Source organism: Cynara cardunculus (assembly GCF_001531365.2).
Source record: "Cynara cardunculus var. scolymus isolate 2C chromosome LG 7, CcrdV1, whole genome shotgun sequence".
Taxonomy (NCBI): Eukaryota; Viridiplantae; Streptophyta; class Magnoliopsida; order Asterales; family Asteraceae; genus Cynara; species Cynara cardunculus.
Window position 1 is genome coordinate 15,068,069 of NC_037534.1, and position 12,739 is coordinate 15,080,807.

The 12,739-nt window shown below is 34.4% G+C and overlaps 1 long non-coding RNA gene across 1 annotated transcript; it reads left to right on the plus strand.

The window, feature by feature from the left end:
- Window positions 1-7,576: 7,576 nt before the first annotated feature.
- Window positions 7,577-8,997, plus strand: LOC112515691. The gene is made up of 2 exons (XR_003069541.1): window positions 7,577-8,105; window positions 8,252-8,997. It is a non-coding gene; the product is annotated as an uncharacterized LOC112515691 (long non-coding RNA).
- Window positions 8,998-12,739: the final 3,742 nt, after the last annotated feature.

Genomic DNA, 12,739 nt, shown 5'->3' on the forward strand with positions numbered 1-12,739 from the left:
GTTTAGCTTTATTTTCCTTAGTATAAATAGTCTTTCCTTTGTAATTGTAATTACACATTGAACACATTGATTACATCATTAATCAGAGAAAAGGTGATTTGACAGCAAAGTAATTCTCTCTCTCCATTCTATCTTATATTCATCTTTGTTCTTGAGATTTGATGAAGATTACTTCAAGATTCGTATGAAATCTGGACTTTTCAGATCTTCACATTCAACAACTCTCAGACATTGTAGCATCGGAATAATCTTTTGTAATAATCTCCAGTCGCACTCCTTTTAATTCTTTTGCCGATCTTTGTTGTTACTCCCCCTTGATCTTTATAACAAATTCCTTTTATAAAGTTCAGAATTGGACATTTCATTCATTATTACATACTCCCCCTTATGATGAAATGAGAATCATAACATCATACACAAGAATGAATGAAATTTCTCGCAAAAGCCGTCAATTCATGAGATTGTAAGTAGATATTTTCAAATCCACTTGTTTAATCTTTTCAGATTAAGGGAATGAGAAGATAACAACCAATTTCAACGTATGAAATTGTTTTCAATCTTATAAAAATATTGACTTGTGAGTATAACAAGTATACTCAGTACAACAGATGTACTGTATATATGAGACTTTTTGATGCTCATCTCATCAGGTCTTCCATTCAATCATCGATAGCTTAAAATTAGCATAGCTATGAATGTTTAGGCAAAATAACATATAAAATACAAAATTTGTGTAGTGTAGAAAGATAAAGCAACGTATGCTTCTGTCAAGGCTCAAAAAGATAAACCGTGTGGACTACACAAATTTATCAGACTCAATTAGTGATCAAAAAGACTTGAAGGGGGGGACATATATCCTTCTGGTTCAATATCAACTTTCTCCGAATGAGAAATTGATAGATGATGAGCTGCGTGCCCCAAGTGTTATTAAAACACATATCTGTTGAGAGATAAATGAGTAGCTGGTGGGGTTATGACAAGAATTGGCCTGAGCTTTGCCTTTTTCAATATTATTCACGAAAGAATTGAGAACTAATAGATTGTGTGGTATGCTTAAAATTTAGCATTATGCACAGTTGATCACAAACAGTTGATCAAAAATATTATTGCAGATAAGCATAATGATCAGGTAAAAATGGATCAAGAAATTTGGCTTTAAGCACAATTAATGAAAGAATGATGCGACAATGATCAAATTATTCGGTATGCGTGAGAAATGAATGAAAATCTGTAAGAACGAGTTTACAGATTCTGATAAGAAAATGAAGTATATATCAATCAGGATAAAAAAAATCAGAAAATAATCTTTGATTACAAACTAGTGTATAATCACCGAAAATGATTTACATGAGAGACGTGATAATAACAGTTTAAAGAATAGCTGAAACATGTATTGGAGTTATGTACGATGAGAAATTACGCAAGTAAAATTTCAGGAAATACCTTTTCAGAAAATGTACTCGTTTAAAAAAAATCACTCTCGAAAACATTTATTGAACTTCTAGAGACTCCCCATAGAAAGTAGATTATAGAAATGTTTCGATTCACCTCAAAAATTAAAAAAAATAAGAAAACATTTTAAGCACGGGTCCTAAACTGAGTGTTTAGAAACCACACTCGGTAAAGCACGGGTCCTGAATTGTATTTTTCAGAAGCCTTTGTTTGGACAGTTTACAACTCCCCCTGCAATAATGTATCACTGATATGATATTCTGATCAGCACAAAATTGACACATCTGAAAAAACAAATTAGACAGATTTTGGTATCCAAACAAACTTGGGTCCTATTTTGTTAGTATCGGGTTGGGGTAAGATGTAACTTCCAAACCATCTATTTTTATTAGATGTCTTCTTTTTAGCACTTTGAACAGGATTATCAAATACAAAATATGATCCATACCAACTATTATAATCATACTTGTTCTTACCTTTCCAGTCCTTCTGATCTCTGTTGTCTGTATTCCATCTGTTGTATGTCTTCTTGTTCACAAAATCTGTTGATTTGCATGTAGAGCACATGATTCTTCTCTTGCTAAGATGAATCAAATCAATAGTAGATCTTACCAAACAAGGAAAATGATTAGTAAAAATAGAAGTACATGATGAAACAGATTCAGATTTACTGACTCAAATGCTTTTGACCATAAAAGAATAATTGGGTGATCTAATGACATACCCATGATAATATTGATTAGAAGAACGAGAATAGTTCTTAGAAACAGTTGATTTAGGGCTGCTTGAATAACTGTTCGATTTGGAACAGTCATAGAAGCTGGTTTTACACTGAGAAGGAGAACCAATTGAGCTTTGAGCACAAGAAAAGTCTTTGACTTTATGTAAAAGCTGGTCTCTTTCAACAATAACTAAATCAAACTTATTTTTAAGTTCTGTTCTCATTTTTAGCTTAGTTTCAAGGTCTGTCTTCAGATCAGACAATTTCTTTGTAGTATCTAGGAGTTTACCTTCTAACTCCTTCTGAAGCATTTCAAACTTCTTTTTCTGATTTATTAACTCTCTAATCTTTTCATCTGAGCTGCTTTTCTCATTCTCAGAAGCGATGTTAAGCCACTTTTTCTTTTCAGCAAGCACTTTAGCAATAGCAGTATGTTTCTTTGTAGTATTCCTCTTCTCAAGAGCAAATTGCTTCTTTTCTTCATCTAAAGCCTTCTGCTTTAGAGCAATGTTGTCAGACAATTTCTGAGTTTGGCTATGACACTCTTCTATGATGTCTTTCTTTTCTTTATCATTCTTGGCACGTTCCAAGATGATCAGATGCTCAAAATCCAAGATTTGCTTTAACAGCATTTTCGCGTTCAGCTCGAGAGAGTTTATCTTATTCTTATATGATAAGCGTTCAGCATCAAACTTTTTCTCTCTTTCAGAAACTCTTTTCTTCTCCTTTTCAAATTCATTTCTTAGCTCATATAAATCACTCTCAGATTTATTGAGTTTTGTAGTTAAGTTCTCACTCTCTGGATTAACTTTCTCATAAGAATTCCTCACTTTTTGCAAATCTTGAAGTTTGTTGAATAACTTCTTATTAGCATCAATCCAATCTTCAACTCTTCTTCATATTCTTTCCTTACTTTGTCTAAAGTACTCTCAAGTTCACAAGTCTTATCAAATAAAACCTTTTCAGAATTTTCTCTAAAGGTTTTATTTTCTCTTCATAACTCTTTGATAAATTCTTTATCACCAAAACTTTCATCAAACAAATTAAAATATTTTATTTCTAGTTCAAAAATTCTCTTTCTCAAAACTTTATTCTCTTTCTCAAATGAAACTGCCATTTTCAAACAGATTGATTTAAAGGATCAAATGCGTTGAAATCAGCTAAAAGAAATAAAAAACAATTAAGCTAAAAAAACAAAACAGAAAAACACAAAAACTGTTGAGAAAATAGAAGATCGACGAAAAACTGTAAAAAAATCAGTTAAAACAGTCAAAACTTTTGAAAACTGTTAAAAACAGTCAAAATAGTTAAAATTGATAAGAAACAGTTTATGCGATGGAAAACAGTTTAAGGATTCTCAAAGAGTTTAAAAAAAATAAAACAAAACAGATAAGAAACAATAAAACACACAAAAAAAAAACAGCTAAACAAATAAAATTTGATTCCAAATAAAATGAAATAAAGAGTTTGAAGCTCCATAGACTTGTCCAAGTCTTCATTCACTATCCTCTAATGTTGATGATTTTGGAGGCAGATATGATGATTATGATCGTATGCTGGAAGATATGTCAGATATTCCAGTAGAAGATGGTGATGAGGGAGCTCAAGTAGAAAATGCTGAGAGGTTGAGTGTACGGGAAGAAGAAAAAGATGGAGAGTGTGAGAGTGGAGCACAAAATGAAGATCAAGCTCCTATCCTAGCTGAAACATATAGTCGGGCACCCACATCTGCTATCGACATTGATCCGTTGAATGTTGGTATTGAAGAAGACATAGCTAGCCCATCTATGCACTTGCACACCCAACCCGACCACTCAACTGGTTCTCAACAACCAGTTGTTTCATTTCATCACGAGGATATAGCACATACTCTATCTACTTCTCACTCGGAGAATGTAGATATTGAAATAAGTAGGCCGCTGCCCCAGCCTACGACTTCGATTCTGTGCACCTCGAGTTTAGAGCCTATAAACTTAGGTACACAAGAGTCTAGAGCATCTGTTGCTCCCATTGCGGTTCTCAGTGAACTCGCCGGAACGACCAGAGTGGTGTCTATTGACCAACCACAAGGACCGGTCGGAAGTCCTACCAGTGCTACCATTTTGCCAACACTGAACATAGGCACAACAGTTTATTCAACTGTTGTCTCAACTGGTAATTTAAGTGATCCAGGAGTGATCTTACCAAACTTCGTGTCACGTGAATATTTGAACGATGCCCTAAAGGTTGTTCAGGATAACATGGAAGCTCAAATTTTAAGTCTCAAAAGATTGGTGAAGGGGAAGGAGCCAGCAGTAGAAGATCAACCATCTGCGCCATCACCACCGCCTGTACCTGAGCCTCCGACGGTACAAGAGCAATCGGTGGATGAGCTTAAATCCTTATTGTATGCTAAACTGATGTCATCACAAAACCCTGATGCGGAAGATGTAGATCTGGTTGGGCTCCTCAGACAACAAATTGATAATGATCCCACAGTTACAGCTTCATAGTTTTTGGCCTTTCAGGATGTGGTTACTTCTAGCTTCTTTAAAGTTAGTAAATTAATCACATCAAACACTCAAGCCCTTAAAAGTTTAATTGATGCCCTTTCTGAACGGGTATCTATCTTGGAAGAGACTTGCCGAGCTCAAGCTACCTCACTGAAACGAAGGTATGATGATCCGGACGATCCTGATCATCATAAGGGGGAGAGAAAAAGACAAAGGGTGGCTGAGTCGTGTACTCGTGCTCAAAGTGTTGAAAGAGAGCCAACTTCTCAAGCTGTAAACGTCGAAAGTTCTGTCCTGGAATCTACAAGGGAAAGAATTATTGAGCCAATAATTGTGGAAGATGATATTATTTTGGAGACAAATCCAACGATCGAGCCAATGGTTGAAAAGCCGGCGGACTCCACGGTAGGAACAAGGTTGTTACTGGATTTATCGGCCAATGTTGGTTTTAATGAAGCTTTTGCTAGAGAACTGGGTGGAGAGCAGGATTTTGGAGAAGATATTGATAAACATTTATGAATCAATTGGAGTATATTTTGACTTTGAAGCAAATGTTAATGATGAAGATCCTGTCTTCCCGTTCTAGGGTGATCATCAAACATTACCTGAATCCTCCAGTACAGTTGAAGTTGGTGCGTCCGATACTCCTAGAGCGGCATTTGGTCCGACCGATATATTTACAAAGAATTATGTGTCGTTTGCTATTTGTGCAAACTTTCCAGGCTATGACAGGGCAAGAATCAAAGAGCCTTATCTTGAAGATGTTTATTTTGGCATCTTCCTCCGACACCGCAAAGCTCTCAGTGCTGATAAGATTATTGGTATCCACAAAGAATCCAAAGATTATTGTATGGAGTATAAGCACTTCCTCAAAGCAAAGCGTCTCCCGATCAGCCAAGTTCAGACCAAACATCGAGTCGTGACAATCAAACAAATTGATGCTCAAAGACTTCTTAGATTCTGGTATCTAGTATTCACACTTACACGACAAGATGGTAAGGTCTGGGTGTTTAGCGAAGCTGATTTCTCCAACTTGTATTTAGAAGATCTGGAGCACATGTACCACGAAATCCGGAATGTGACGAACAGAAGAGAAGGAGTTCTTGTGGCTCTTAATGCGATCAAAGGGTTTATGCGGAGTCATATCAAGGGGGTCTATGGTTCTTGATGTCCAAATGGGTCTTGAAGACAATCAAAGAATCATTAACTTGAAGAGACCTGATCAAGAGCTAGAAGATATTGTAGCTTATCCGTTATACATAATTCTTGAACAACCAGAGTTCGGGGTGATATATGATGCCGAGGGTCAGATAAAGAAGTTCATGAGATTTAGTGATCTGAATAAACTTTCTGATGGTACTATTCGAATGGTGAGACGGGTGCTTGAAAAGAGGAAAGTTAATAATGATAAAGCTGTGGAGTCGGAGAGGATGAGTCCAAAGGATAGGTATTTGCTGATTAATGCCTTGAATTTGCTTGAAGAATAATTGTCGTATCGGAATGCACTGAGGAGGCTGGAGAAACTGCTCGGACTCAGAAAGACCAGATTTACAAGGTGTCGATCTTTGAATCCAAAGGGGGAGATTGTTGGGTTCAAGAATGTTCTTTAGAGTTGTATTCAAGTTCTCCCTTTGTAATGTTTTTGTATTAGTTAGGCTTTACTATTTTCGTTAGTATAAATAGGAATTAGTTCTCTAATTGTCATAAGTTCTGTTGATTAATCTGATTAGAGCTGTAATCAATTATGTAATTCTCTCTCAAGAAATCTATTGAAGATTTGGTGAAAATCTCTCTTTACTCTTGTTCTTAATCTTGATCTTGAAGATTATTTCCGATTTGTATGATTTGGGAACTTCAAAAAGACTGAAAAGTAAAGTACTGAAAGGTAGAAGACTGAAATTAAACTACTAAAAAATAAACACTAGCAATTAAAAGTATTCTAAAAAAAAGACATAAAAAATACTTGTATGCTAAGTTATGAACCTTACAAGACAAGTGAAAGCTTATAAGAAGGATGATTTGGAGAAACTTGCACTCTAAGTTACGAAACTTGCAAGACAAGTTTTGTTACTAAAAGCGAAGTGTTAGGAATGAAATTCAGTGTAAAATTGTATTCGTCTTGAAAAATAAAATTGTCTATAATTGTATAAAAGTCATCTTGTTTGACTTTACTTAGATTATTTGACTTTGACTTTGTCTTGTAGTTTGACCCTATATAAAGGGTGATGTCTTGCAATTTGAGTAGGAAGCTTCATTGTAAAATTTAGTACGTATAATAGAGGTTTGACCATCATTTGAATGTTTGACTTCGCCTCTCATCTCTCTCATATTGTTCTTGAAGAAAAACTCATATATGCCATTGTTGATTGAAGTTTTCAAGAAGATTGATTGTTTGGGACTCATAATTGGTATCAGAGCGAGATATGCAAGAAATCATGAAAAGAAAACGACGATTTTGAAGTTTTGTTGAAGAAATTTTATGGAAATCTTTTATGTGTTCTTCTTAATGTTCTTAGTGTTCTTATTTTTTTTAGAGTTTGATCCAAAATCTTTTCAAAATTTTGAGTTTTGATGTTAAAACAGTGATCAAAGTGTGTGTTTTAGAATCGTGAATCTTTGTTATTCATACGATTTCTTGATCTGATCATTCGTTTTTGAATTTTTGATTGATTTAATGTTTTAATTTTTTTTTCGTGTTCTTAATTTTTTTTAAAACCAGTGTTTTTGATCTTTTTTAGTTTTATATTTTTGTTATTTTGTGTTTTTGGCTAGCCCGACCGGTTTAGGCCCATCAGGTTTAGACTTTTGTTCAAAAGCCCATTCTTTTTCTAAATCGTCGCCTGTTTCTTCTTCCTTGATCGATTTTTTAACCTGCATGGTGAATGCTTTATTTCCATAGTCTGCTGTATATTGACCGATTTACAGTGATTGAATTTTGAGTGATTTTCTTGATTGGTTTAAGAACATCTTTATTGTGAGCGATTTAAGCATGGAGGTAAGCGATTTGTTGAGCGATTTACAGCTAGTATTGATCGATTTAGACTTATAGCTTAATCGATTTAGGAATCTGATTGATCGATTTAGAGATTAATTTTGAGCTATTTTACAGAATCTGCTTGAGCGATTTAGTTGACTGCTTGATCGATTTAGTTGATTGCTTGATCGATTTAGCTGTCTGTTTGAGCGATTTATAGAATAGGCTTGAGCGATTTGAGAAAGTGTTTGAGCGGTTTAGATAATAGGTTTGAGCGATTAAGGATCCAGATTAAGCGATTTAGGGTTTAATTCGCAGATAACTTGAGTGGTCAAGGGACTTGACAGCTTGATCGATTTTTACCTAAATTGATTGAGTATCCGATTCAGTCACCATCTCCAAGGTCGTCCGGACATCTTCATCGGATAACAGCAGTGCTTGACCGTATTTGACTACTTTGTACAAGGTTCTGTTCGATTTCATCTTTATTGCAAACTCATGTTCAATTTTTTTTAAATCACAGACCTCATTTGTCTGATTTAGTAAATCTTGCCCGCTCTTGTCTTAAATCTTGGTCAATCTAAATCGCTGACTCAAATTCATATGTTGAAGGCTGTATGGAACTTCACTGTAAATGTTGTTGTCGCTAACATCCAGTTGCTTCAAGTGATGGAGATTATTGAGCTGGTAACCAAGGTTTCCACTAATGTTTAGACTGTCAAGTTTGATTTGAATGATTGAAGAACCAACACAGGAAACGGGTTTGCTTTCTGGGATTATGAGCAGCAGCAAGATGGCATGAAAGGAAACAGATGGAGGATTTCATTTTAGGCAGACAGTTTGATTTTGAATAGGAGGTGAATAAAGATTAAGAGCTTCGATCGTCTGTTGTAAAGAATGTTGCTGGAAGATTGAAGTTTTTATGAAGAAGAGCAAGTGTGGAGTCTGTTGTGGAGTCCAAGAGTGGGGATATTAAGCAGAATAAGCAGCTGATGAAATCCCATGAAGCCTGGCGTTAATGTGAACCAACTGAAGTGCATTGTGAGCAAGGTTTTCAACAGGAAGCATCTGTGCAATTTTTTTTAATCTGAATGTTTAAAACGGCCTTCACTTTAAGCTTTGACTTTTAGGAGTTTTATTAGGCCTGTGAACTACTCACTGTCTTGGTCTATGCTGTTGATCTTAATACAGAATCACAGAGACACAGAGACACAATGGTAGATGGTCTATGCTGAAATGGTTTTCGAGGGGAATTTAGTGGAGTGCATGATATGGGAAGAATCAGCTGTTGTTACTGCATCAATCAATACTGTTGAGATGATTAATCCATTATATGAGCAAGCCATTTTACTTGTTAACAGGGTGTAATTGAGTTCAATACTTAGTTGCTTCATGTTTTCCTGTTTTGAATGCATTCGATTTTAAGTGTTGATAATCCTGATTTGACACACTTCAGATTCATTTTTTTTTTTCTGAGCAAGCACAAAAGCTTTATTCCTGTTGATTTACTGTTTTTGTACTGGTTGCTGCACTGGCACTTTACGATCCAATGAGGTTGTCCTAGAAGCTTCCCTCACTGTTTTCACAATTTCTGCAAGCATTTCACTGTTCAATTCTGTTGTGTTTGATGCATTTGGTTGTGTTGATTGAAGATTAGTAAACCTGTTGTGGAGTGATCTAGCTGTAGGAATTCTTTTGTGCAGGCAAATTTGGTCAAGTTTAAGCATACAGTGAAGAGAGATTTAAGATTGATTTGTGTATTGTAGTGTATCATCAATTCTGTAATTGTAATCGATGATTGGAAAATTGTTTTAGGCTTATATTTTCTTGGATTTATTTTTTTTTTAATTTTTTGATCATTTTATTTATTTATTTTTGTTCCGTGTTTAAACTGTTTGAGAATGCTCAAATTGTTTTCTGTCGCGTAAACTGTTTCTTATCAGTTTTAACTGTTTTTGACTGTTTTTAATAGTTTTAACTGTTTTTTAATAGTTTTTAATTGTTTTTAACAGTTTTGATTGTTTTTTACTATTTTAGACAGTTTTTCGTCATTTTTCTAATTTCTCAACAGTTTTTGTGTTTTTCTATTTTTGTTTTTGAGCTTAACTGTATCTTTGATTTCTTTTAGCTGATTTCATCGTATTTGATTCTAAATCAATTTATTTTTAATGGCATATTCATATGAGAGAGAGGACAAACAATTGAGAGAGAGGATTGTTGAATTAGAAAAGAGTGTAAAAGATTATAAAGAGAAATATATAAATATGTTTGATGAAAATTATGCAGATAAGGAATTCATTATGAATCTGCAAAGAGAGAATAGATCTTTGAAAGAAAATTCTGAAGAAGGTTCCTCGCAGAAGATAAGCGAACTTGAGAAAACCTTGGATGCAACTAGAAAATAGTTAGAGGATGAGATAAGCAGTTCAAATAAGATAAAACAAGATTTGGTCAATAAACTTTGTGAAGCTGACTTTGAACTAAATGCAGTAAGGAATTCTCCAGAAAAGAAAAGTAAAGAGACAGAAGAGCTTACAGAGAAACTTCATGAAGCTGAAAAGAAAGTTATTGATGAAAGGAAGTTATTGGAACGAGAGAAAGGTTTTAGAAGTGGAAAAGGATTTGAACATTGAGAGAAAGAAGTTTGAGGAAGAGAAGAAGAGAGTGATTGAACTAGAAAGAATATTTGAAGCTGAACGTATATCTTATGAAAATAAGATAAACTCTCTAGAGATGAACGCCAAAATGCAGTTAAAGCTAATGATCTTGAAACGGGCCAAGAATGATAAAGATAAGAAAGACATTACAGAAGACTGTCAGAGTCAAATACAGAAATTATCTGAAAGCATTGCTCTGAAAGCAGAAAGCTTTAGATGAAGAAAAGAAGCAATTTGCTCTTGAGAAGAAAAATACTTCAAAGAAGTATACAACAATTGCTAAAGAGCTTGCTAATAAGAAAAAGTGGCTTGACATCGCTTAGGAGAATGGTATGAGCAGCTCAGATGAAGAAAAAAGAGAGTTAATAAATCAGAATTGAAAGTTTGAAATGCTTCAGAAGGAGTTAGAGGTAAACTCCTGGATACTACAAGCAAATTGTCTGATCTGAAGACAGACCTTGAAACTGAACCGAAGATGAGAACTGAACTTAAAATTAAGTTTGATTTAGTTACTATTGAAAGAGACCAACTTTTACAGAAGGTCAAAGACTTTTCTTGTGCACAAAGCTCAATTGGTTCTCCATCACAGTGTAAAACTAGTTTATATGATTGTTCCAAATCGAACAATTATTCAAGCAGTCCTAAATCTACTGTTTCTAAGAACTATTCTCGTTCTTCTAATCAGTATTATCAAGGGTATGTTATCAGATCACCCAATAAATCTTCTAAGACTAAAAGCATTTGGGTTAATAAAGCTAATTCTGTTTCATATCATACACCTATCCTAACTTTGTTCTTCCTTGCATTGTAAGATCCACTAATGATCTGATCAATCTTAGCAAGAGAAGAATTATGTGCTCAACATAAGAAAAGGTTCAACAGGTGGCATGGAGATAACATCTATCAGAACAGTTGGAAAGGTAAAAACATGTATGATCACAATAACTGGCATGGGTCCTATTCTATTTCTGACCATCCTGTTCAAAGTGCTAAAAAGAATATATATCTAATAAGAATAGATGGTTTGGAAGTTACAACATACTCCAACCCGATACTAACAAAATAGGACCCACATTCATTTGGGTACCAAAATCTACTTAATCTGGTTTTGCAGGTGTGTCAAGTTTGTGCTGATCAGAATATCATATCAGTGATACACCAATGTAGGGGGAGTAGTAATCTATTCCAAACGAGGCTTTTGAACATTTCAGTTCAGGACCCATGCTTAACTGAGTGTGGTTTCTAAACACACAGTTTAGAACCCGTACTAAACATGTTTTCTTATTTTTTAAATTTTTTTGAGCTGAATTGAATCATTTCTATAATATACTTTCTAGGGGGAGTCTCTAGAAAGTTCAATAAATGTTTTTCGAAAAATAATTTTTATAGGGGAACGAGTACATTTTCTGATCAGGTATTTCCTGAGATTTTACTTGCGTAATTTCTCATCGTACATAACTCCAATACATGTTTAAGCTATTCTTCATATTGTTATTATCACGTCTCTAATACGAAAATCATTTTTCGGTGATAATACACTCGTTTGTATTCAAATGTTGATTTTTCTGATTCTTTTTCTCTTGATTGATWTACATTTTTTAATCAGAATCTGTAAACTCGTACTTACAGATCTTCATTCATTTCTCTCGTACATCGAATAATCTGATATTTGTCGCATCATTATTTCGTTAATTGTGCTTAAAGCCAAATATTTTGATCAAATTTTATCTAATCATTGTGCTTTATCTGGAATATTATTTTTGATCAACTGTTTGTGATCGATTGAGCATAATGCTAAATTTTAGGAGGGACTGAGTGCTTATCAGAAATACCTCAATGGAATGTCAGAACCGACAAACCTACCCATGAGGACAACCATATCTGAGTGAGCTTTATATACAAAAGGGTTTGTGTGCTGAGACTAAAATGAAAATGAGAGGGGTTGTTGCTATGAGACAAAAGAATTGACGAGAGTTGTGTCAGAATTAAAAGAACATAAGAATCCTTTTCCAAACTTCTAAAATCCGGGAATACCACACAATCTATTAGTTCTCAATTTTTTCGAGACTAATATTGAAAAAGGCAAAGCCCAGACCAATTCTTTTTATAACCCCACCAGCTACTCATTTATCTCTCAACATATAAGTGTTTCAATAACACTTGGGGTACGCATCTCATCATCTATCAATTTCTCATTCGGAGAAAGTTGATATTGAATCAGAAGGATATATGTCCCCCCTTCAAGTCTTTCTTGATCACTAATTGAGTCTGATTAATTTGTGTAGTCCACACGGTTTATCTTTTTTAGCTTAAAAAAAGCATACGTTACTTTATCTTTCTACACTACACAGATTTTGCATTTTATATGTTAACTTCCCGAAACATTAATAGATATGCTATTATTAAGCTATCGATGATTGAATGGAAGACCTGGTGAGATGAG